The following is a 22,295-nucleotide window of genomic DNA, read 5'->3' on the forward strand; positions in this document are numbered from 1 at the left end:
TTGCTGCTGGCCAGTCTGAAGAACCTGACTTTAAAATGTAAAGTTTATTGATCTTTGAGAATGTGTTCTTGCATTGTTTTGCCATTACCATTATATTACTGGAAAATAATGTCAAACCAAGAATATTTATCACAATAACCTTTGGGACAATTTATCTTCCAGCAAAATTTGTTATCGAGACAGGCCTAGTCCAACCAAGGATTTTGCACAGTTGAATGGTTGCCATGGGAGATTACAGGATTTCTCAAACATGCATGAAATAATCAAAGTAGCACTCCACGTATGTTTTTGATGAGGGAATGATATTATGACATGATGTAAAGATTAAAAAGTTAATTTTACATAATACTGCTGCTTTAAAATCAACTTTGAAACATTTTAAATTGATTCAGAATGTTATATATATATACTGTATATTCATTATATAGCCATTTATTGCAATCACCTTTTATAAAAAATGGGCATTTTACATTTAGCACATGCACACTTTCTGCAGCCTGCTTCTCAAACTAAAAGAGTCTAATGTGAGAATGAGCTGAAGATTAGTGTTAGTAAGAGCAGCACACACTGAGAGGAAGTGTTTGTGTCACACACACGTGTATCCTGCTGCATCGACTTCTGTCTGCACAGGGAGCGCAGAGGCCAAAGATAACTCTTGACCCATCTTCCTGTGAGCTGTCACGACGTTGACATTCTAGCGACAGCTCTTACTGTAACAGCACTGCGGTTAGATGCAAGAGGAAGGACAGGAAGATTTGTGAATGAAACCAAGTAAACAAGCAAATGAGCTGTTACAGTTAAACGGCATTTTGCTTGTTTGTGACAAACACCAGACCATTTTTGAAAGACGAGATGCAAAGCTCATTTTGCATGAAAGTAAATCACCCACCAGACAGTTCACCTCAACAACAGGAAGTAGGCTTTCTGAAGCCTGAGCTCCTTTTATCACACATAGATTGTTGGAACACAACATGTTCTCCTTCATTGCAAAAGGCAATGCAATCCTGCTGGTCTGCCACTTCCATTGACTTCCATTTTTATATCATAAAAAAGAAGCAGGGGTGGAAATGAAAGCTTGTAACAATGCTAAAGAGCTCCAACGCTGCCCGTTTCAGACACTAGCGGCTCTGTTTCCAATTAGTTTAAATAGTACAGTCAAAGTGAGCCAGCCTAGGAGCACCACTGTGTTCCTTTAATTGATGGCGCTGCTACTATCCTATTTCATAGCCATGTCTCTGCAGAGGCAATCTAAAAAAATTATAAACATAAAAAGCTGGTCTTTAACTATTTCGCAGTGTTTAATATCTCAAGCAGGATCACATTAAACGCCTATTATGAGTTTAACAGAATGACTGGGCAACACAACTAACCCTACTTTTGTCTAAAAACTTTTGATGCACCGTTGGGATATTTGTGGTCAATTTCCAGTTTTGTAAAGTTTGGACCTGTTGATCCCGAGTTCTACCACAATATAAAATAGTTCATTTTTAGCCTTCCAGACAAGAGCAGTCAGAAGGGCTACTGTAAAACAGGCTTTTTAATATACATTTTTTAAACTAAATATTTACAGAGTTGAAATTTTAAACTGTCTTTAGCATCTTATTAGCTATAGTATGGTTAGCTTTAGTAACTTTATACATTCTTCTTTGTGTGCTTAACCTTAAGAAATGGCAGCGAGACAAAAAAAAAAAAAAGATCCAAGCATTTTATTGCAAACAACCACTGAACTGAAATAGGCCGTTTATCAGCTGATCAAAACCCAAAACAACCCTGAAATTAAAAATGAAAAGTTTCAAAAAATAACTTTGTAATGAGTCTTGTTAATCGCCTCTAGCACTGGGTGATATGGCTGAAAAATGTATCATGCTATTAAAAAAACATACCATGATTTCATATCTGTCGATATTGATAATTGATTGCTTTAAATACCTGAAATACTGCCAAACTGGTGATGTGACCTTTTCTGTTTTATCCACTTTCCTCTTGAGCTGTTGTGCTCATTCTCTCACTTCATGTACATATTTATTTTATTCTTAAGCAGTTATGAGACACAGTGGCAAAACATGAAACATGTTACTCAGAAGGTTGTTGCTAGGTAACCAAAGAGTGAGTGAGTCAGTTGATGCCACCAAGCTTGCTTAGCAGGCTGTGAGGGGTTGAGTGGGTAAAACGCAAGAGGCCTTGCTTATGCAGTTCAACAATCGAATCACATTCAAAGAGAGAAAGCTTTTTTCCTTTGCCATCAGGTCACGACGGTGTGGATTCCTGTGCAAAATGACACTAAATCCACATTTTTGCAAAGATCTGGGTTTTTGAATGATATGGCCTTAAACTGTTGATCACCTGGTGAACAGCCTGTTTTAGTATAATGGTTGTTTGCATTGCAGGTTGAATTCAAATATCCCACTCAATTTGAATTAGACCTGTCCAACTGGTCCAAAGTGTGGGTAACTTGTGTGAGACGATGTGCCATTTGAGAGAAGTGAAAACACTGCAGAATAGGAAGGCATACAAGCTAAACCCAAAACTTAGGTCAAGTGAAGCAGTATGGGGGAAGGGTAGCATGCACAACCTGACTTTAGGATGTGGTTATTGCTACCTTTATCAATTCACTTCAAAAAGGAAAGTAAAAGAAGAAGAAGGTAAACTACAACTCCTCTAGTATCCTAAAGTCACTGTAGGAAACAGAATGAAAACAATGGAAATAAATATGGATCTTTCATCAGAACGACCAATGTCTGGTATAATAAATTACGATATAATTTATAATAATGTTGAAGATACCGCATATCCACTGAAATCTGTAGAGAGACTTATCTGAGGGTGTTTAGGGTACAATTTACCAAGGACCTCCAACCGGCAGAGGCCCTTAAAAAGCCCAGTGGTTCGAGTTTGAATTCTGCTTTAAAAATAGATACTGTCTGAGGTCCCAATCATTTTTGAAACAAGATAAAAAATAAATTAGTCCACACGTGCACCCTGATTCAGCTGACGTATAGAATGATGCTGCAGCAAGAGACACAAAAGTCCTCTCTCTGAGAAAGGGAAATGAGGGACAGAAAATACGAATAGAAGACAGAGAGAAAATTAGCTAGCCAGCATCTTAGCATGCTCGTTATGCTGCTCACCTCTCTTAGAGAAATAACAACTCACATCTGAAGGAGTTGGCTCAGAATGAAGGCAGAACATTAGTGCTTTATTTTCATAGTTTAATTCATAAATTCATCTGCATCACTGATTTTAACAGTCACTTAACAAAATGTCAGAGCTCACAGTAATAAAACATTTTACTAGTGATCAATCTAAATAGAACATTTTGATTCCTGCAGGCACACAAGGACCAAAGAGTTTGATCTAATAAAATTATAAATCCAGTGATTATTTTATAATACATGTGCTAAATATTTTAACAACCTCTGCGTTCTGCAGCCCAAAGCTGTGGAACGCTGATTTATGACATCAGCCAAATGAAGAGCCTTTGAAAAAGAGTCACAAGACTCAAACATATGCAAAATATGTACAATTCCAAAAATGGCAAACAGTCAAAATCATGAAGTGCCAGACAGAAACAATAATGTGGTAGGCAACATAAATGGAAACTAAAAGTGGCACTTATCTTTATTTTCCAGATCAGATGGAAACACACTCTGCAGGAGTGGAAAGCTCCCTTCACAACAGCAATATGACTGCTGACTTTTACAACACGCCACAACCTAATCTTACACATTTATCAAACACTTATAGTTTTTGTCAACCATTACCTAATCTCCATGCATCCTCATTTCCTTATCTAAACTGCTTCTTTAACATTTAAGCTGTTAGTCCAGTGGACAAGCAGAACTTGGCTGCTCACTGTGTGTGCTAAACAAACGTCTGATTTACAGATGGTACAGTGGGAATTGGTCTATGTCGTTAAAGTGCAACACAAGGAATGATCACAGCAGATCATTTCTAAAGAGACGTGATTATGTAGTTACCCAAATAATATGAGCTCTTAGTGTTACTATATAAAACTAGGACAGCAAAAAGCTATAATGACTTGTACAGTTAGCACATTTACTTAATGAACAATTTAGTGTGTCTATATTCCATATTTTCCTTTAAGTTTGAGTAGTCAAAGGAAATGTTTCGAAAGGCAAGATCCACCCTGTACAGGTCGCCAATCCAGCAGAGAGACACACAGATCTGGAGTACAGAAACTGGAGTACCCAGAGAAAACATGCAAACCACATGGAGAAAGGCTCCAGGTCAGGATTCGAACCTAGAACCTTGATTGCTGCAAGGCAACAGTGCTACAAACTACTTCATCATGCAGCTTATTTCAATTATCAATACGTTACTCTTTTACCCTTTTCCTTTCTTTCCCTAACAGCAGGAATAAATATTAGTTTTCATTCTAAATCAAAGTTACTGAAACATGTACTAGATTTTCTCTTAAAGGGACAACAATTCTATCTATCATTCTTATTTTTTAATGTCAAAGGTTGAATCAACTTACGTCAAGTCCTCTATCACAGTAAATGTTTTAGCTTGCACATATTTTATGGATTGAAAAATGACATCGTAAACATCATGTTACGAAGCAGAGCTGATTCACTACAGACCCAGTCTAACAGAAATGAGGTCAACGTGATAAATTGTTGGGAATAATCTCATAATGGCCGCTGGCAGACACAATGATATATTCCGCAACGATGGGGGTCATAAATGTTCTCTGAGACTCAACTGTTCAATTGTAAAAGCACCTCAGCAAATCACACACTGGAAACTACATGCATTTGCATATTTAGTCGTGTTGAAGATACCCAAGGTCAAAGCAAGCATCGAAATGGGGACGAAAAGGAAATAAAGTGACTTTAAATAAAGGCTGCATCTAACGTTTCTTTTATTATAGAGGCAGTGTTATGTATTATGTATTTTCCAGTCACATTTCATAGCACAATCAAAACACTAAGTAGTAAATGCTGTATATATCAAAGACGACTTCAAGAAAATCTGACTTTGTAATTCAATGCCCTGAAATTGGGTCCTTGTCTCTTTAAAAACTCCTGTTCTTTCTGAAACTCAGGAAGTCATCACAACATCACTCCTCTATTAGCCCTTTAATAATGTTTTTACCAGCATTTCACTGAGAACTAGCTCCTATAATGAGCTCAGCAGATGACCACCAGGTGTTTGCTAATTGCTGCTGCTGACTAGTCTGAAGGAGCTGAGTGGGAGAGTTGCAGAGGAGAGCTGCTCTGTATTGCATAATCTCAGAAGCTTGGGAACTGCAGCTCTGAGGAGGAGCTACGTCTCCAAGGCGGTTCTAGGTTCACCCAGGTGTTTTGCATAGCTGAATGGTTGCCATGGAGACTAAAAGGATTTCTCAAACATGCATGAAAGAAATAAAGACAACTCTCAAGGTATGTTTGTGATGAGAGAATAACATTATGACATGATGTAAAGCTCGATAGTAACATAATACTGTCCCTGTAGGAATATTCTATAGATTATTCTGGTGATTAATCTTTTAAGATTGTCACATTCTGCTGCTTTTTATGTAACCACTTTGTTATACAACATTAAAATTAAAAATACAAATAAAGAATCCAATTCTTTTTTAAATGAGGAAAAAAATTTATAATCTAAAATGAAACAACATAACATTTTCACAACCATTGTTTGGTTATACAGAAAATGGATAAAATGGCAGACTGCTTCAGAGTAAAAGAAAGGCAACAGTGGCCTTGTGATGGACACAATTTACCATTCTTTTAATGAAACAGTACAAGTATTATTGCTAACCATGTCTTTAACCTTATGACGCCAAGTGGTCCAACCCTCTAAGGACTACCTCCAGCAGGCTAATCCACCATGTCACATAGATCATATCATCTTCAGCTGCTTTTTTGGAACATGACAGTGACTTCACTTAACTGCAGTGGTCTCCACAGACAACAGATCTCAATCCAATAGTGCAGAGTTGGGATGTGGCGCAGCTGGAGGTTTCCATTCGGATTAGCAGCTGACAAATCTGCAGCAACTGTGTGATGCATCAACACAGAGCAAAACCTCTGAGGAATGTTTCCAGCACCTTGTGGAATCTTAGCCACAAAGGATTAAGCCAGTTGTGAAGGCAGAAGGGGGTCATGTACCTAATTAAAGCTACAGTAGGTAACTTTTATTATTATTTTTTTTTAGGTATTTTTCTTTAAATATAGCTTAAAGTTATCACTATGTCACGACAGTATAATATGAGACAGATAATCTGTTTAAAATAAAGAGCTCCTTTTTCTGCCTTTTCTGCCATCTGCAGAAATGAATCTCTCGAACAACCAATCAGAACCAAGAGGAGAGTCTCAGCGTTGTCAACCAAGCTCATGTACGCACTGCTTTCATCCTCCACATTCCTCTCTGTTACAGCTCGTCAAAGAGGAGCTTGTCGTAAATGCCATGGCTAGTTAGCATGGCCACGGATGACGACGGGTAAACAGTTCTCCTGGAACAGTAAATTGTTTCACCACGATTAGCACATTGTAAAGCAGGAACATGAGGTTCTACCAGTGTACACAAAATCTATAAATGCATAAAAGATAGAGTTGTTCTGAGGATTAATATGTAAACACGGGAGTATTTTTTTCCCCAATGTCAGTCTGCTTCCTTATTATGTTTATTAATAAACTGAATACAATTTCAGATTTTTGTGTAATTATTGTCCATATTGACTTTAAAAAATGACTTGATTATTATTACAGGTTAATTTTCTAAGATACAGAAAAATAATTGCTTGGGATGTACAGACATGAAAATTTGAGCCGATATTGATATCCGATGTTAATACTGTTATGTCAGACTTCACCAATATTTCATTTTATCAATATTTTTTTATTCGATTACTCAGTTAGTCGTCAGAATAATCAGTAGATTACTCAATTACTAAAACAATCTTTTACAACAGCTATGCATGCTTAAAAAAATATGTAAATATATAAATAAATAAAATATTTATAAAAGTTCCATAGTGGCAGGATGGTATGAACTACCATAAACTCAAAGAAAAAAAAAAAAATCAAGCTCCTCTGCTTTTTCCCAGTACTATGTAGGAACAACCAATCAGAGCCAAGAGGCATGTCATTCATCCACCGTGTGGCATTGCTCGCCCTCCCCTTACTTCTTGTTCTCTGCTACGCTGCAGCTAGCAGAAAATGTTTTGAATGCTCAAGCTAGTTAGCATAGCCAACAATGACAGTGGTTAAACGATTTTCCTGTAAGTTGTTTCTCCACCATTAGCACATTGAGCAGTGAGTACATGAGGATGTTTGACAGCGCTAAGACCCTCCTCCTGGCTCTGATTGGTCGTTTCCGACTGGGAGTGGTGCATTTCTTCAGACGGTAATAGTATGTCAGGGAGAAGATGGAGGAGATTGATCTTTTCACAGATTATCTGTCTCGTATTATACTACCACAACATGGTGATAGTTTTAACAAATGTGTAAAAGCTTCTTTTTATATGAAAGTCCCATAGAGCAACTTTAAGTGGCCAGTGGGTGTACACTCATCTGGTGAAAATGCAACAGGAAAACAAGCTCTTAAAGATTTGTGTTCCTGAACAGTTTCCATAACGCTTAGATTTACTTGGCCCTACATTAACTGTGAAGTGAACACTGCACATACATCATATACGTCACAGAATCCTACAGTGTCTGCACCAGCCAATGCATTTTCACCCTAGGACCAACTAGAAGCATGAGCAGCATGTAATGGAAGCCTCCTTTTAAAGAGAAGAAGTGGACAGGGGGAGGGGGCTCCAGTAGGAGCCTCTGTTCCTGACAGCCACACAGTCAGGAGGGGGGAGGGTTCCCAACACCCGGGCCCTCTTCCTGAATCTGCTGGAATGAGCATGATGGATCCTTCCTTCTGCCTACTGGACTAGGAGCTAGCTCCACAGCTCTACCAGAAGAGACACTTGGTGGGAAATGCACAGTGTGTACTTACTTATCTGACAGAGAGCGCAAGCATGGAGCAGTCTGAGGGGTCAGGTGACAGGCCTTAGCTGGAAATACACTAAACCAGTATCTGCAGCCTTAAAAAGAAACTGAAATGAGTCGGCAACAGAGAAATCATTTCCCAAGGTTAAACTGACATTGTGGATCGGAACAAGTACTTCCTCCACTCCATGTTTCTACTCAGTCCAAGGACATAGCCGTCCTCCCTGTTTAAAAGAGGCAAATAACTGTATATTTTCCATTCATTTGTTTTCATGGAGATTTGTGAAAGTGATAAACGTCTCTTCCCTCTAACGAAACCTGTTTTCCTGAGTGTTGGCGCAACAGAAAGCCACAAACTTGGTTTGCGCTCAAGAACAAATCCTAGTTCAGCACTTGTTTACTGCACACAAGCATTCACACCCGCGTCAACAAGCACCGCGCAAACGCAGGACGCTCCTATTTTACTGATCCGCACATTTCTTTTACGTGTTCATTCAGGCCTTCTGCAGATACCTCATGACATCCAAACAGGGCAATTAGCCCCTCGTGCTGCACAAAAATCCTGACTTGGCACTTACCACGAACGCTGTGAGCAGCTACTGCTGGGTCTCTGCAAAGTGGCAAATCAGCGAGGTCTCCTGGCAACACGTTTGCCCAGCTACAGGCACACATGGTTTCAGTTAGGGGTCTGCACCTATAAACAGTTGGCCATGGCAGTTCTCTGGTCAGGAAGTGCAGTGTTGACTGCAAGTCAAGGCAGGCACAAACTGCTAATGAAGGACATATACTCTCACAGTTTAGCTGTTAACAGCAGGTTTGGACTGGAGGCATCCAGAGTTCTGCAGGGGAAAAAAAGAAGTGACTCCGAATCTAGTCAAAGTAGTAAAAGTAAAAGGTCAGGCAACCTCAGCAGAGGATAAAACCTGATTTAGTTCAGAGTGAGATATAGATGCAGCAAGTCTGAAGGTGTCATGATAACATCATCCCATTATGTCAGAAAGTTCAGTAAGTTTCTTAACTGGCTCCTACAAAAATAAAACAAGTTGAATCATTGTAAATGCAATCACAACTACAATAATTCAACAACAGCTATATAAACATACAAAAAAAATTATTTTTGTATATTTTCAAACAAATTGTGACAGTAAATTTTGTATGTTTGGCTGCAAATACAGGTGGGAGATCAATCAATTTCATCACTTAATCAAATTTTCTGTTTTGAAAGTTCAGTTTTTAGAAAATTCTGGGGGTCTGGGGTGTTCCACCAAAGCGCTCCTTGGGTTCCCCTAGTTCAGAGTGATGTCAGCCCAACCATCATTTTATTGGCAAGCCTGTTTTACAGCCATTTATTTCCACTTTGAATTCAGGTCACAAAAGGAATGATTGAAATAAAAGACAGTTTTTTAAAGATATTTGTAATTTGTAAAATAGATCAAGTAGGGTAAAATTAATTTTGGATCTAAGCAGGTAAGAACCAACAAATGTAAAAGCAAGTTTTAGCGGTTCTTTATGTTATAATTGTTTTGAATTTTACACCTATTTTTCTCGTCATCTGGTGGACTTTCTTTTTTCCTTTTACATAATTTCAACCATATCCCATAGAAGAATATTTCCTTCTTTTGCAAAGTTGTTAAATTTTTCTTCATCTTAAAATGTGAAAACAAAAGCAAAATGTTAAAAAGGAAAATTTTCCTACAGTAGATAGTCATAAAAAATGACGGTACAAGATGACTTTTTTCAAATGGTTCAGTAACATCAGCGGATCTAAAGACGGTTTATTTAGCTGGACTGAGACCAAAAACGTCTCCTTGGTTTTCAAAGGTGGCAGAACTCTGTAGCACACTATCCAGCCGGACGTTTTTAGAGGCCGCACATGTAGAAATAATATATGACGAGGAAGTCAACATTCTCCTGTAGGGTTATCTCAGGCCAAACACATCATTCTAACAGCACAAAGCGCACCAACTGGGCGTCCGTATCAGCGGCTTGCAAAAGGTCGAGACCAACTCATCCTGCATCCGTCTAAATACGGTCACCTGGACAACCAGGAGGACTTTCATTATAAACTGTCACTGAATATTTCATTACCTGGGCCAAAGTTGTGCAACACAAACAACTTCTGAAAGCGTATATAAGCTAGAGGTCAGAAGCTTAAACAGTGGCAGTACAGTGTACTATTAAGGCCTTTATTGGTTTATTTGAACTCCGCTTTGTTTTAACATCACTTTTTTTTTTTAGAACAAAAATTGTATGCTCCATTTTTAATTTATTGTAGGGTTTTGCTAACTGTATACATACAGCTGTATGTATACAGTTGAGTCAAAAGCTCAACTGTATATGTACAATCTTAAGTGATGCTAAAGGTTCTAGGTCATCTTTTAACTTGAACAATCTTGGGGCATACAAACTTCTCTCTGAATAAAATTCGGTTTGTACAGTGAGAGCAATAAGAACGTCTAGTAAACGCTCAGTGAAAACTGAGCATTTTTTGAGCCATTTTCTAAACACCTCCATATCCCAAGATCAGCTTAAACGACTGCAACCGAGTGCAACTTCACGTCTTTAAAAGGTCTGGGAGAAGACACTAAATGTCCTGCTGGGGAAGAAAACAAACTAAAATGTTCTATAACAACCTAGGAAGCAGTAAAGCTCAAATCTGCCATGCGCTGGATTTTCTATTTGTTGTAAAACAAGTTTTACACGAGCAAGAACTGGGAGGATGCTTCTGGAGGCAGACGGTTCTCCTTCACCGATGCCACGCTGATAAATTCTGCGTGTCTAAGTCAAGTACACTGTATGTAATATGGCGGTGGAGGCAGCATGCTGTGGGGTTGTTTCACTGCCAGCTGTACTAGTTACTGAAACGTAAAGTGGAATAATGAAAATGGAAAACTACATATTAATTCATCATTAAAAAAAACTGTTTTAGTGGGGACACTTTAGGCAAACAAACTAGAGTACTAGAATATTCTCAAAGCCTGCAGGTTGTGCAGGGAAAATGAGAATAATTTTAATTATTAGCACTCAAGAACACAAAAATATCTATGTCAAAACATTGCAATATACAATATAACCCTGTGCACTAAATTAATTATTTGTTGTATTATCATTCCATCACAGAAAAAGGAAGGATTCAATAAATCAAAACACGTCCGAAATCAATGTCCCAGCCCTGAACCGTATCTATCAGCAAAAAGGAAAAATAATCTGTGGAGACACTAAACTGTACTGTATTTATGTCATTGTTTAAATTAACTTCGGTTTATTAGAGACGAGGAAAACTTGTTGATATGAAATGAACCAACCCGGGTGAAGGAGCTTAGTCAGTTTACAGTTTAATGATTGAACATTTACATCTTGACTAATTTTTGCGAGGTTTCAACAGAGAAGCTCAATGGAAAAAGTAGCCTGGGCTAACATGAGCTACAAAACATGCAGCGCTTGGCAGTGTGAAACTCTAAGGAGGCGGCTAATAATTTCCACATTTAGCCATTAACACATACGTTAAACTTTCGGAAAATGTTTCGAAAGTTTAACATTTTTCCTTCACTGGGCCAGGAAGGCGACGGTCAATAAACTCTTAAGCTTAGCTGACTTTGCTAGCTGCCTGCTAGAGACAAAAAGTTTTTCCACACATCAAATTTTTCTTCTCTGCCTGTGTGGCTCGTACGTAACAACACTTGCCGTAGAAGACGCTCAATTTGTTTTTCTACTCCAGAAAAGCGAGACTAAATCCTGCCCTCCTGGTTGTCGCTAAATGGAAAAGTCTCGTTAATTTAATGGAACTTACCTTCCAGTCTCCACCGCTGCCGCCGCTCCCCGGGCCGCCTTCAACACCCGAGACCGCCGCCGGACCTCCGAAGGGCCGCGGAGCTGGGAGAGGAGAAGCCGTAAGGGGTCCGGGCGCTCACTGGGAGAAGAGCTAACAGCACCGAGGCCCCGGGCCTGCGTCCTCGGAAGAGCAAGAAGCGGAGGCAAACCGAGCCACAGCCCTGCGCTGTTTGACAGAGACTCCGGGAGAACTTTTTGACAGCTCCTCGTCTTCGCCCCCCCTCCCCTCTGCAGCCCTTCACTTTTCTCTTTTTCCTCACTTCCAGCAGATACGAATCAAAATACTGTCACAGAATATGGCGGCTGCTTCAGCAAGCTGCTATCGCGAGATGAAGAAATTGTTTTCCTTTTTTTTTCTCCCAGTTTCCAAAGTTGTGCTGATGAAGGAGGAGAACGTTCACCATCTGAAAATTAGGTTGAGCTGCTTGCAGTTCCAGATTGTGCAAGCAGAAGACAAACTAGAGGAAGAGTTTGGTTACGGCTGAAGGGATGAAAACTGGTTTTCCTAAGGACGTTTTATCACCAGCATTCATCTCATTGTAATTTCATCCTTAGGTCAGCTGATGGGTAGCTGTTCCAAAACCTTGAGCTGGAATGCTGAGATTTTCTGAAGCCATTTTGAATGCTTGCAGACAGCAAAGACAGAAAACAAGCAACAATTTACAACAGCTTATTTGACATGTGGATTTCAGATAGCTGTGCTTTGTTCTTTACAAAAACTCTAACTCAAACGCTAATTCAATAAATATTGCCCACCAAGAGTGCTTGACACATGAGATATCCATTAAAAAAGACTTGTTTGAAACAATAGAGTTCTCAGCTTGAGAAGTTGTGCTGCATGATTACAACCTAAGTCACTATAATATTTGTACCATAAGATGCCTTGAACCTTTTCACTATTTGTCACTTTTACTTCCACAATCTTGAATGTGTTATATTTGGATCAAATGTGACAAACCATTAAAAGGTAATGCATGTTTGTGAGTTAGATGGAAAATAACTTGATTTTTTAATTTATTAAGTCATAGGGAATATTGCTGCTGTAAGTCTACTTGAATGTGTTACTACTAGATTTGCATATCTTTGCATTGAGAATTTTTCCAAGCACCCCCGCAGGGCTTTCACCTTTGTGATGATGTGTGTAGGTGGATGCATAGTAATGATTTCCCATTGCACATTGCATTCTATATGTGGCCCAAAACGTTGGATTTGGTCTGACAACATGGCATCGATTGGGATTTCTTTTCTTTCTGTTTTGTCAAAATGTGGTTAGTACTAGAAATCACGCCCATTCTCCAAGAAAATTGGAATAAGTTGTTCATATTATGGTGAACTCCCCCTGGTTGAAAGAAAAATAATAATAATGATATCCAAAGATCTGGACTGAACCGCTCCAGCAACACAAACAGAGCTGAACCTGAAAAGCTCTTTCTGGCTCACCGACTCTGTAGGGAGAGGAAGACCAAACATGATGAGCTCCCTCATCAGGGGACTGTAAACACACTTTGCTCAGCCACTCGAGCAGCTGAAGAGCTGCCAGGTAGCAGAAGAAAGCTCACTGTGAAGAGACGTTCACCTTTACATGTCAAGTAATTTTTTACACTCGATTTAGTAATCATTTACTGTTTTGTTTTTTCAGGCGAAATATTCTGTCTAAAGAAACCTTCTGATATTCACTTTTTAGTAAAACATAATTGAAAATAACAGATTGGCATGGAAATTTGTGTAACTACACAAGGAACATTAATATGGCTTTCCTTTTAGGAGTTTTGGAGACTTCTTTTAGCATCTTGCTGTCTGCTTCCGGGGTAAACTTACCTCCTCGACAACCTAGCCTCGGCAGAAACCAGAGCACCAAGGTTAAAACAGACCAAACCTCCTTCAGAATCATGAGTGACGATGTATTAAACATGACCTGATGTGATACAGCTGTCTGTCATTTTTTATGTCGGAGTGTCCTAATATTCTCCTGAACCAAAACCTGCTTGTTTCAAAGGCAGTGGATTGTGCAAAATTGCTCTCACAAAAGTCCCTCCCCCTCTCAGTTCCTTCAGACTAGTGGCAGCAGCGATTAGCAAACAGCTGGTGTAACTGCACGATCCTTATGCACAGATGTGTTCATATGAGCTCATCATACGAATGACTTCTGAGTCCAGTGCTCCTAAGAACTGTGGTAAACGGCATAATGAGGAAGCATTGTTGTGATGATATACTGAAGACAGAGTGCTGGAAAGAAGAGGAGCTTCTTAAAGAGACAGACGAATTTCAGAGCATGAAATTGCAATGTCAAATTTCTTTAAGTCATGTTTCCCATATATATATATATATATATATATATATATAATTTTCAAATCAACTGAAGGTAACATTTTCCTGATTGTGCTATGAAATTACACTATGTGCCTGGAAAATATGTAAAACTGCCCCTTTAAAATGACATGTTGCAGAGTCTTGGTAAAAGTACTTTAATTTTCCGTGTTGTGAAGATTGATATTAAAATGTGCAAATATTTAAACAAAATAGTCTTGTGACTGTACACGACCTAAAATGATTTTTTTTTTTGCACAGTATATCAGGAATGATTGTCACTGGATCCATCCGGCATTCCGGTTTTTAGGAGCCCAGCAGTCAGAGAAGCCAAATGTAGTTTTTAATTCCAGGATCTTGGAGCTGACCAGTTTTAAAACATTCTAAAAATATAGTGTTGGATATTAAATTGCTCCAGTATCACCTCATTACTTTGCAGAACTTCATTTGTTTTCAGCAACAGCTTTTCTTTTTCTTTTTTTTTAAGGTCAAACAAACAAAGCTCTACTTCAAAGGACTCCTCTGCTCACCATGAAACCATTGTGTCCTCCAGTTTCCTTCTGCAATGTCGCAGCCAGTTACTTCCAACAAGAAACCGTTGTTGTTGTTGTCGCTGCTGTTCTTTCCGCATGGACATCATGAACAGGTGACCCACTTAACTCGCCTTTTCAACCACGTCTCCTGCTCGCCGCTTCGCGCCGCATCAACCCGCAGCTCGCGGGGTGGGAGCGAGAAAACAGAGGCTTGTGGGAACCTCGGCGAAAAGTCGGCGGCTCTCACGTGAACTCGGTGGAAACATGTGGCGTCTCGTGCGTCGGCGTAATGTGGTGACTCACGCACACAAAGGATCGGGCCGCAGCAATCTCACACGGACTCTGACCTTTGACTCTGGAGCTGAAAACACAGGGAGCAGAATTCCCCGTCTCTCTTGTGAGCGCCGCGCTGAGGGGGGACAGTGCGGCCTCTCATGCTCCCTGGACACTGCTCTCCTTGCTTTGCACAATGCCGTCCACACTCTGGGAGAAGCTTGTGGCATGCGGGGCGCAGGGTCAGCTCACCGAATCAGCAGGGAAACAAAACCGGATCAGAATTCTTAAGAATTTCCAACGACTTGACTTTGTGACTGTGGCTGCAGTTTCAGAGACTTGCTCACTTTCTTTGTGCAAACACACGTCATGCCAAATGAATATGTTTGTTTGTTTGTTTTTTGTCTTATGCAAAAGTGCATAAAGCGATACATGTGTTTTAATGTAGTTAAGAAATAAAAACCTAACAAGCATGCGCTCATATTCAGTCAGAACCAGTTTTGCACAGCTGGAGACCAAATTTATTGTTGTTTTTTTTAATGCACAGCAGCTCCAGTCCAGTCAGATTGGACGGTCAGCATCTGGGAACTTGAAAGTCTTGCCACATATTCCCAATTGGATTCCAGATGTAGGCAGACTGTTTTAACTCATCAGTCTGCTGTGGTCGTATCCGGGTCCGGGCGTCGGGTCGCTGTCCAGCCGGAAGGTGAAGCTTCGCTCCAGTCTCCGGTCTGCAGCTTCCAGGACTGGTCTGGTTTCTGGTTTTAGCTCCAGCTATTTTTCCATCATCTATATCCAGCTTTATTTTCCCTACTCAAAAAACCCCCCACTTCCTCAGAATGATGCTGCCACCACCATGATTTTATTGTGTATGGTAACATACAATATTTTGCATTATTTTTGGTTAAAACGTTATTCTGACCAGCAATGACCTTGAATATTTTCTACGGATGCACCGATTTCAAACTTTGGTCCGATATTGATATCCCAATATAAATTTTACTGCCATGGCAGATAACCAATATTTACCAATATTGTACATAATGCATATATTTCACTACTTTGCAATCTTTTGCAAAGCATGCTTAACCAAAGGGGGAGCATGTGCATTCAACACAAGCAGACTGGAAGAAAAGAAAATCCCAGGCCTGAAACCGAACACGCTCCTGTGATGTGCTGTTCTGGAGGAAGAGGACTTGGCCACCCACATTCTTGGCATGGAAAGAGGCCCGTTTCTCACGGTCTGAGGACAGCATGTCGTGGGTCAGCAGTTTAGATTCAGCTCTGCAGTGGTCCTCCAGTCATTACTCCCGTCTTAAGCAAACCTCTTTGCTTGTCTGCTGGCCGCTGGGAGAGGGTCATGCAGGCATCCTGCACAAACAAGCTCCATGCAGAGATACAGGGGACAGAGGAAATGAGGGCAGCAGAAAGTTGTTCAGCTCTTATGCAGGAGAGACACATCAAGCTGCAACTTCAAACCTTCACACGTGTGGAATTATGCACACTGTCGCGGAGATAAGGAAGAGAACCATTTTCTTCATGTTAAATCTTACATAAAAATTAAGAAATGTTGACTGTGTCTCATGAGCGCATTGAGAACAGATCCTCACCAATTTTTAAAAACTGCAATTTAATTCCACTTTGCATTTTAGAGGGCAAGCTGGAATTAGATGATGCTACAAAAGATATTGTGAAGAGCCGGTGAATCAGAAAAGCGATCTCCGCTAATGTCATTAGCAGACATTAGCAATGGTAGTAAAGAAAAAACTGTTGATGCTATTTATTATAATATATCTAAACTGCAGCGGCTGGCTAAAGTGTTCCTGTCCCATTTTATTACTTTACAATTATACAATTTATTGTACTTTATTTGGATTAAGTGCTTAGTTAAAATGTGGAACCAACATTATTTTCAACATTTTTTTCCAATAATCTATACATGTTTTTGCTGTAATTACAAATACAAAAACGTCTGATGCACTAAAGGCAAACAGCCATGTTTACTTTTAATCCAGCCAAGTAAAACTTGTTTAAAAAAAAAAAATACAACTTATAATTTTTTGATAAGTACCTACTGGACCTGAAAAGTTGTCATTTTTTAAAGAATTTTCTTCATGTTTTTAGATTTTAAAATGCATAAAAATAGCAAAGTTTATCAAAAAGAGGAGAGAAATATTTTTCCTCCATTAGATACTGATATTTGTTGAAAGTGACGTTGAAAAAAAAAAAAAAAACCAACTTCTCATTGAAACACTGAGAACAGGAGCAGGAGCAGAGCTGCAGGGACAAACGCTGTCGAAATTAGGCAAGAACTGCTGCAACCAGCAGGAAACCCACAGCAAACCACACAGGAAGCTGACACCATGGCATCTGGAGGTCAGCATTCAAGATACTACATCCCACTGAAATCTCCCCGAGGTCAGACTGCGTGTTGCTCAAAGGAGAAACAAAATCCCCAAAGAGCTCCACGTCAGATGCTGCATGGCTCAGTTAGCTCTGTAGAGTTTGTGACAGACCCTGAGTGAATTTGGGAGGGTTGTCTGGGGAAATCCTCCACCAGTGATGGCTCTACCTTCAGCCAGACTACATGATATTAATGCAAACTTCACACAGTTCTGCCCTTGATCTTCCTGCATCCTCATTGCACTTCACATGTACTCTACACACTTCTGTTTTCCATCCCAGCATTTAACCCGTACAGTCATCCAGACGTCACGTTGTAAAATCCCTGCTATCCAGTGAGAGAAAGCAGAAATACGAAGCCGATGTATCTCACATATACGCAGTGTTGCCTTAGCAGAGCAGGTAGGAGCATTGCTAGGTGCCTGAGTTTCTTAGTTTTTTTCCATCGTAAACAGAGCTTCTTTTTTTTCAGTTTTTGCAGGAGAGGCAGCATTCAGCTTCTATGTGCCACACATCTGGAACAAATGTCCAGAATATAGCAAAACTGCTGAAACACTGAGTTCCTTTGAATCTTGTCCAAAAAGCCGCCTGTTTGGAGTTGCTTTTGCAACATAACGGATTAAGAATTTAACGATGGCAAGTGACGACATGTAATGTTTCATTTGTTGATTCTATGTTGCATGGTCCGATATCGATATCCAATATAATTTTTACTACAATGGCAGTAAAGGACATTTTCCTAGAACCAACTGCTACCTGCATGGTAACAACTTGAATGCAGCATCGTCCTTACTTCACTGAACAGAGAAGTGATCTGTTCTGCAGCATTATGTGATGATGATCCAGGCCATGATGTTGTTCCCTCCTCAAAAACATGCCTACAGTGTTGCTTTGATGTTTGAGAAATTCTTTAGTCTCCATGGCAACCATTCAGCTGTGCAAAATGCCTCGGGGGACCCAGTGCCGCCTTCAAGACGTACCTCCTCCTCGGATCTGCAATTTTTGTTTTAAAGAGACAGAGGCCCAATTTCACAATGTTAACTTACAATATCAAATTTATATATCAAATACAGCTGAAGGTAACATAGATACTTTGTTGTGCTATAAAATGGCACTATGTTCCTAGAAATGACATAATACTGCCCCTTTAAGGAGACATGTTGAGCCAAACAGTCCACTTCCCTCCTCCTAACAGTGATCTGCTGCCTTATGAAACCTTGGGAATCTGACTTTTGTGACCCTGAAGCCATTATGGATGTTTTTCTAATAAATCCTTCAAATGAATCTTTTTCTGCTGCTTTAGAACTTGATAAGCAGTTGACACAAATGCAGATTGAATGTCAGGAAACCTTGAATTACACTGCTGCTCTCAGCTGAAGACATATCTCACCCAGGGCTGCTTTGGAAACATTTCTGTCTGAGAATGTAAACAATATAGTTAAAAAAAAAAAAGTGTAGATTTTGAACCTCATTGTTTAATGTGCCACAAGCAGAGGCCCGATGATGAAGGGGGATTGAATCCAGGCCCAAAGAAGAGTCTGGGCTGACTGAGTGACACACAGAACCAAGAAGTAGAGAGTCCAAACAGATGCACTGAAACAAGCCTGAACACCATGTTTGGGTTTCGGTTGTAAAAAAACAAACAAAAAAAAACATTTGTTTGCTGAACGTTTTCATTCCTGGTGTGCAGAGATTTCCCTGTCCACTGGGCTGAGGGATGAACAGTTCTGGATGAGAGGTGACGTCCAGACTCCGGCCAACAGTAGGGTATGTTAGTGTGTTGGTGGAGCACATGCTCCATGTGCAGAGACGGTAGTCCTCAATGCAGCTGTCCTGGTTCAATTCCTCATCTGGAATCTTTTCCTGCATGTCTTCTACTTCCTTCTCACTATTTCCTGTCTATTTCCTGTTCAATAAATTCCACTAGTGCCTAAATTACAGGAGAGTGATTCCTTATCACCTCCCATGATGGCTGCAGCCTCAGGCTCCTGTCGGCTCATGTTGTCTGTCTGTCTTTGTTTTGGATGGACTTCACTGAAATAAATGACAATAAAGGCTAATTCTGATTCTGATCATCTGATCTGTTTTCGTTGACCTCAACTATCTGATAGACTTTGTTAGTTGTTAACGTGTCATTACATATTTCAAACACAAATAAAATCAAGTCTATTTGACTTGTTGTGGAACATTTCAGCAACAAGGCAAGGTTTACATCATAAAAACATAATTCAGTAACCAGTTATGAAACAAGCAATAAAACTTTATAGTTGGTCAAATCCTAAATAAATAACTTAGACGAAGCCGTTCTTCTTTTTATTCTCTCTTTTCAGAACTTTTCATTACCTGACGTCAGAACTTTAGACCTGCAAGTTTTGTGTGAAAATCATAAGTTTGAGTTTCAGAGAGAAAGAGGGATACGCTAAAAATATTGTTGATAAAATTAAACATTTCACTGATAATACTCTGACTGCTTATTCCTTTCAGAAAATTCTTTTGGTTAGAACAGTTAGGTTATTTGTTTTCTGCTGTTGATATTTCACTATAATAATGTCATCACTAATGGTTTAATATCTGAGCTGATTTAAATAGGACTTATTCCTCAGTGTGCAGGACAAAATCTACAACTGCAGGTTGATTTTTGATTTGAGACCAGCATAAATGTTACAAAAATTAAATAATTTAACACGTCTATGAAATTCAAGTAGCTTTTTCAGTTACTATTATTATGATATATATTTATGCGACCTATACTTGCGATGCATTCTAAGCAAACGTTGTTGCGTGTGTAACAATGAGAGAAAACTGAATGCAGAAAAATCGAATCTCAATGGCGAAACACCTGCATTCAGAAAGTCTCTGGTAAGTTTAGAGGAGAGAGGAGAGTTTATTACCAATTGAAATGTCAAGGTCTGTGGAGTGTTTGGACCCTGCTCTGAAAGCAGACAGGGAGTGAGTGGTGCGATGGCCGAGCTCCAGACACCAATCTCCTACCCGTAAGGTCAAACTGACTCTCTGCGGATGGGACGAGTGTTTTCCACCCAGAACTAGAGCAGATAGAACAGACTGAGGAGAAACTTAAACAGCTACTGTAAGGTTCTGTATGGTTCTACACATCTTAACCTTCAGTGATGACAAGCAGCCATCACAGAAATGTTGCTAACATTTCTGTTGTCAAAAAATGTTTAAGGCTGGTTCAAATTTTCATCGGTTTAGAGCCAATCATCTGTGAACGTTTTTATCTGTGGTAGATACAGTAACACCTAGGATCTTGATTTAGATGAAGCAGACGAGTTTTAGATCTAATAGTTTTATCTAATGTTTTATCAAAGCAGGTCTCTCTTATAAATGAGAGCTTATATATCTCAATAAGACAGCCTGGATTTTCATATATTTGCTAAAACTGTCACTTTATCATGACAGCATATTGTGAAACAGAAAAACGGTGAAAAAAAGAATCAGGCTCCTTCACCTCCCAGTGCTTCTATTTTCAGTGAAAAACAACCAATCAGAGCCAGGAGAGGAGGGTATTAGTGCTGCCAATCAAGCTCGTGTATGTGCTGTCCAATGTGCTAAGGACAGAGATAAATGGTTTTCCTGTAATAGTGAGTTGTTTCGCTGCCATAGTTAGCAGCACATACACGATGCTGATTGAAACGCTCCTTCTGCCTCTGATTGGTTATTTTTGGTCAGGAGCGGTGCATTTCTTCACACGGCATTAATAGTTCAGGGAGGAGGATGAGATTGATTTTTTCAAAGACTACCTGTCTCATATAGACGGTTGCAGTTTCCCTTTAATGAGAACTGCAATGAAAATCATGAAATATTGACACTTTCAGCAAAATATGTTAAAAAAACCAACTCATATTTTTTAAAGTTACATACTGTAGTTTTAATGTACCGCTAATTGAAAGAAAAACGTGTGAAGTGCTTTACATGTGAATAAATGAAATACACCAAGATTAACATTAAAACTCTAAACATCAGCAGATAGCAGTGATTCATTGTCCAGAAATGGAGAAAACATGGAACAGTGGTGAACAATCCCAGGTGGGTCAGCCTGGTGGGTCAGCCTGGTGGGTCAGCCTGGCAAGTTACTCCAACAGCTGATTGATGAGTCATCCAGAAAGTCCCAAAACGAACCAGAACATCTGAGGAACTTCAGGCAGCACTTGCCCCAGTTAGTCTGGGACAACATTGTTCCACTACAAATTTGCTCAAAAGGTTTTCAATATTCTGCTAATGTTGCAAAAAAAAAAACCCAAAACTATTATGACATATATTTATGCAACCTATACTTGTGATGTATAGGTTGCACCACAATTTTGCAAATGTGGTGTTTCCGTTACATGAAAACTGCAATGAAAATCACATGTGAATAAGGATATTCAAGCAATAAATGATTAAAAATCAGGACAGCAACAAATGTAAACACTTACATGAGATAATATTCATATTTCAGCTGTGGTAGACGCGCTTAGCCACCAGTGGAGACGTCAGTGTCTTAGTCAGGCGTTGGGAGGACAGAAGCTACATTTGCGCCCTTAGTGTCTGTCTGATAATTCCTTTGTGTTTATTGGGCTCCTCCTCTGTGTTTGCGTTAGGTATTGTTGACATTCAGATCCTCCGGATCCAAAATAAAATTAAAAGCAGAAAACTGATCAATATTATTGTAAATATTGTGGGAATGGAGGATTTAGTTCGGTTTATTTATATAGCACCAATTCACATATCGTTTCCAATCAGCTCAAATCAACCATTAAGACAGATTCCAAATCAATTAATAAATATATTCCTAATTAATCCTAATTTTCAAACAACACAGTCAAGTTCAGTTTTTTATTGATAACATTATGAAGTTCCAGAAGCTTCCTGTTCTAGTTTTTCTGTTTCTTTTTTCTTTTTCTGGAATGTGTTGCAGGTCTTAAATGCAGAATCGGGCAGACAAGATGAAACATGAAACATTTCTAGATTATATTAC

General features: G+C 39.4%; 1 protein-coding gene across 2 annotated transcripts in view; it reads right to left on the reverse strand.

Moving 5' to 3' along the window:
* Nucleotides 1-13,493, reverse strand: part of tab2 (TGF-beta activated kinase 1/MAP3K7 binding protein 2) — a 50,371-nt gene extending 36,878 nt beyond the window's left edge. The window contains exon 1 of one of the 2 annotated variants that reach the window (XM_023347806.1): nucleotides 11,761-13,493. The gene's annotated coding sequence lies outside the window, so the exon portion shown is untranslated. The remainder of the gene's footprint in view (nucleotides 1-11,760) is intronic. The other variant, XM_023347805.1, reaches the window with a different exon arrangement.
* Between the last annotated feature and the right edge of the window lie 8,802 nt (nucleotides 13,494-22,295).

This window comes from Xiphophorus maculatus, chromosome 15, assembly GCF_002775205.1.
Source record: "Xiphophorus maculatus strain JP 163 A chromosome 15, X_maculatus-5.0-male, whole genome shotgun sequence".
Classification (NCBI taxonomy): Eukaryota; Metazoa; Chordata; class Actinopteri; order Cyprinodontiformes; family Poeciliidae; genus Xiphophorus; species Xiphophorus maculatus.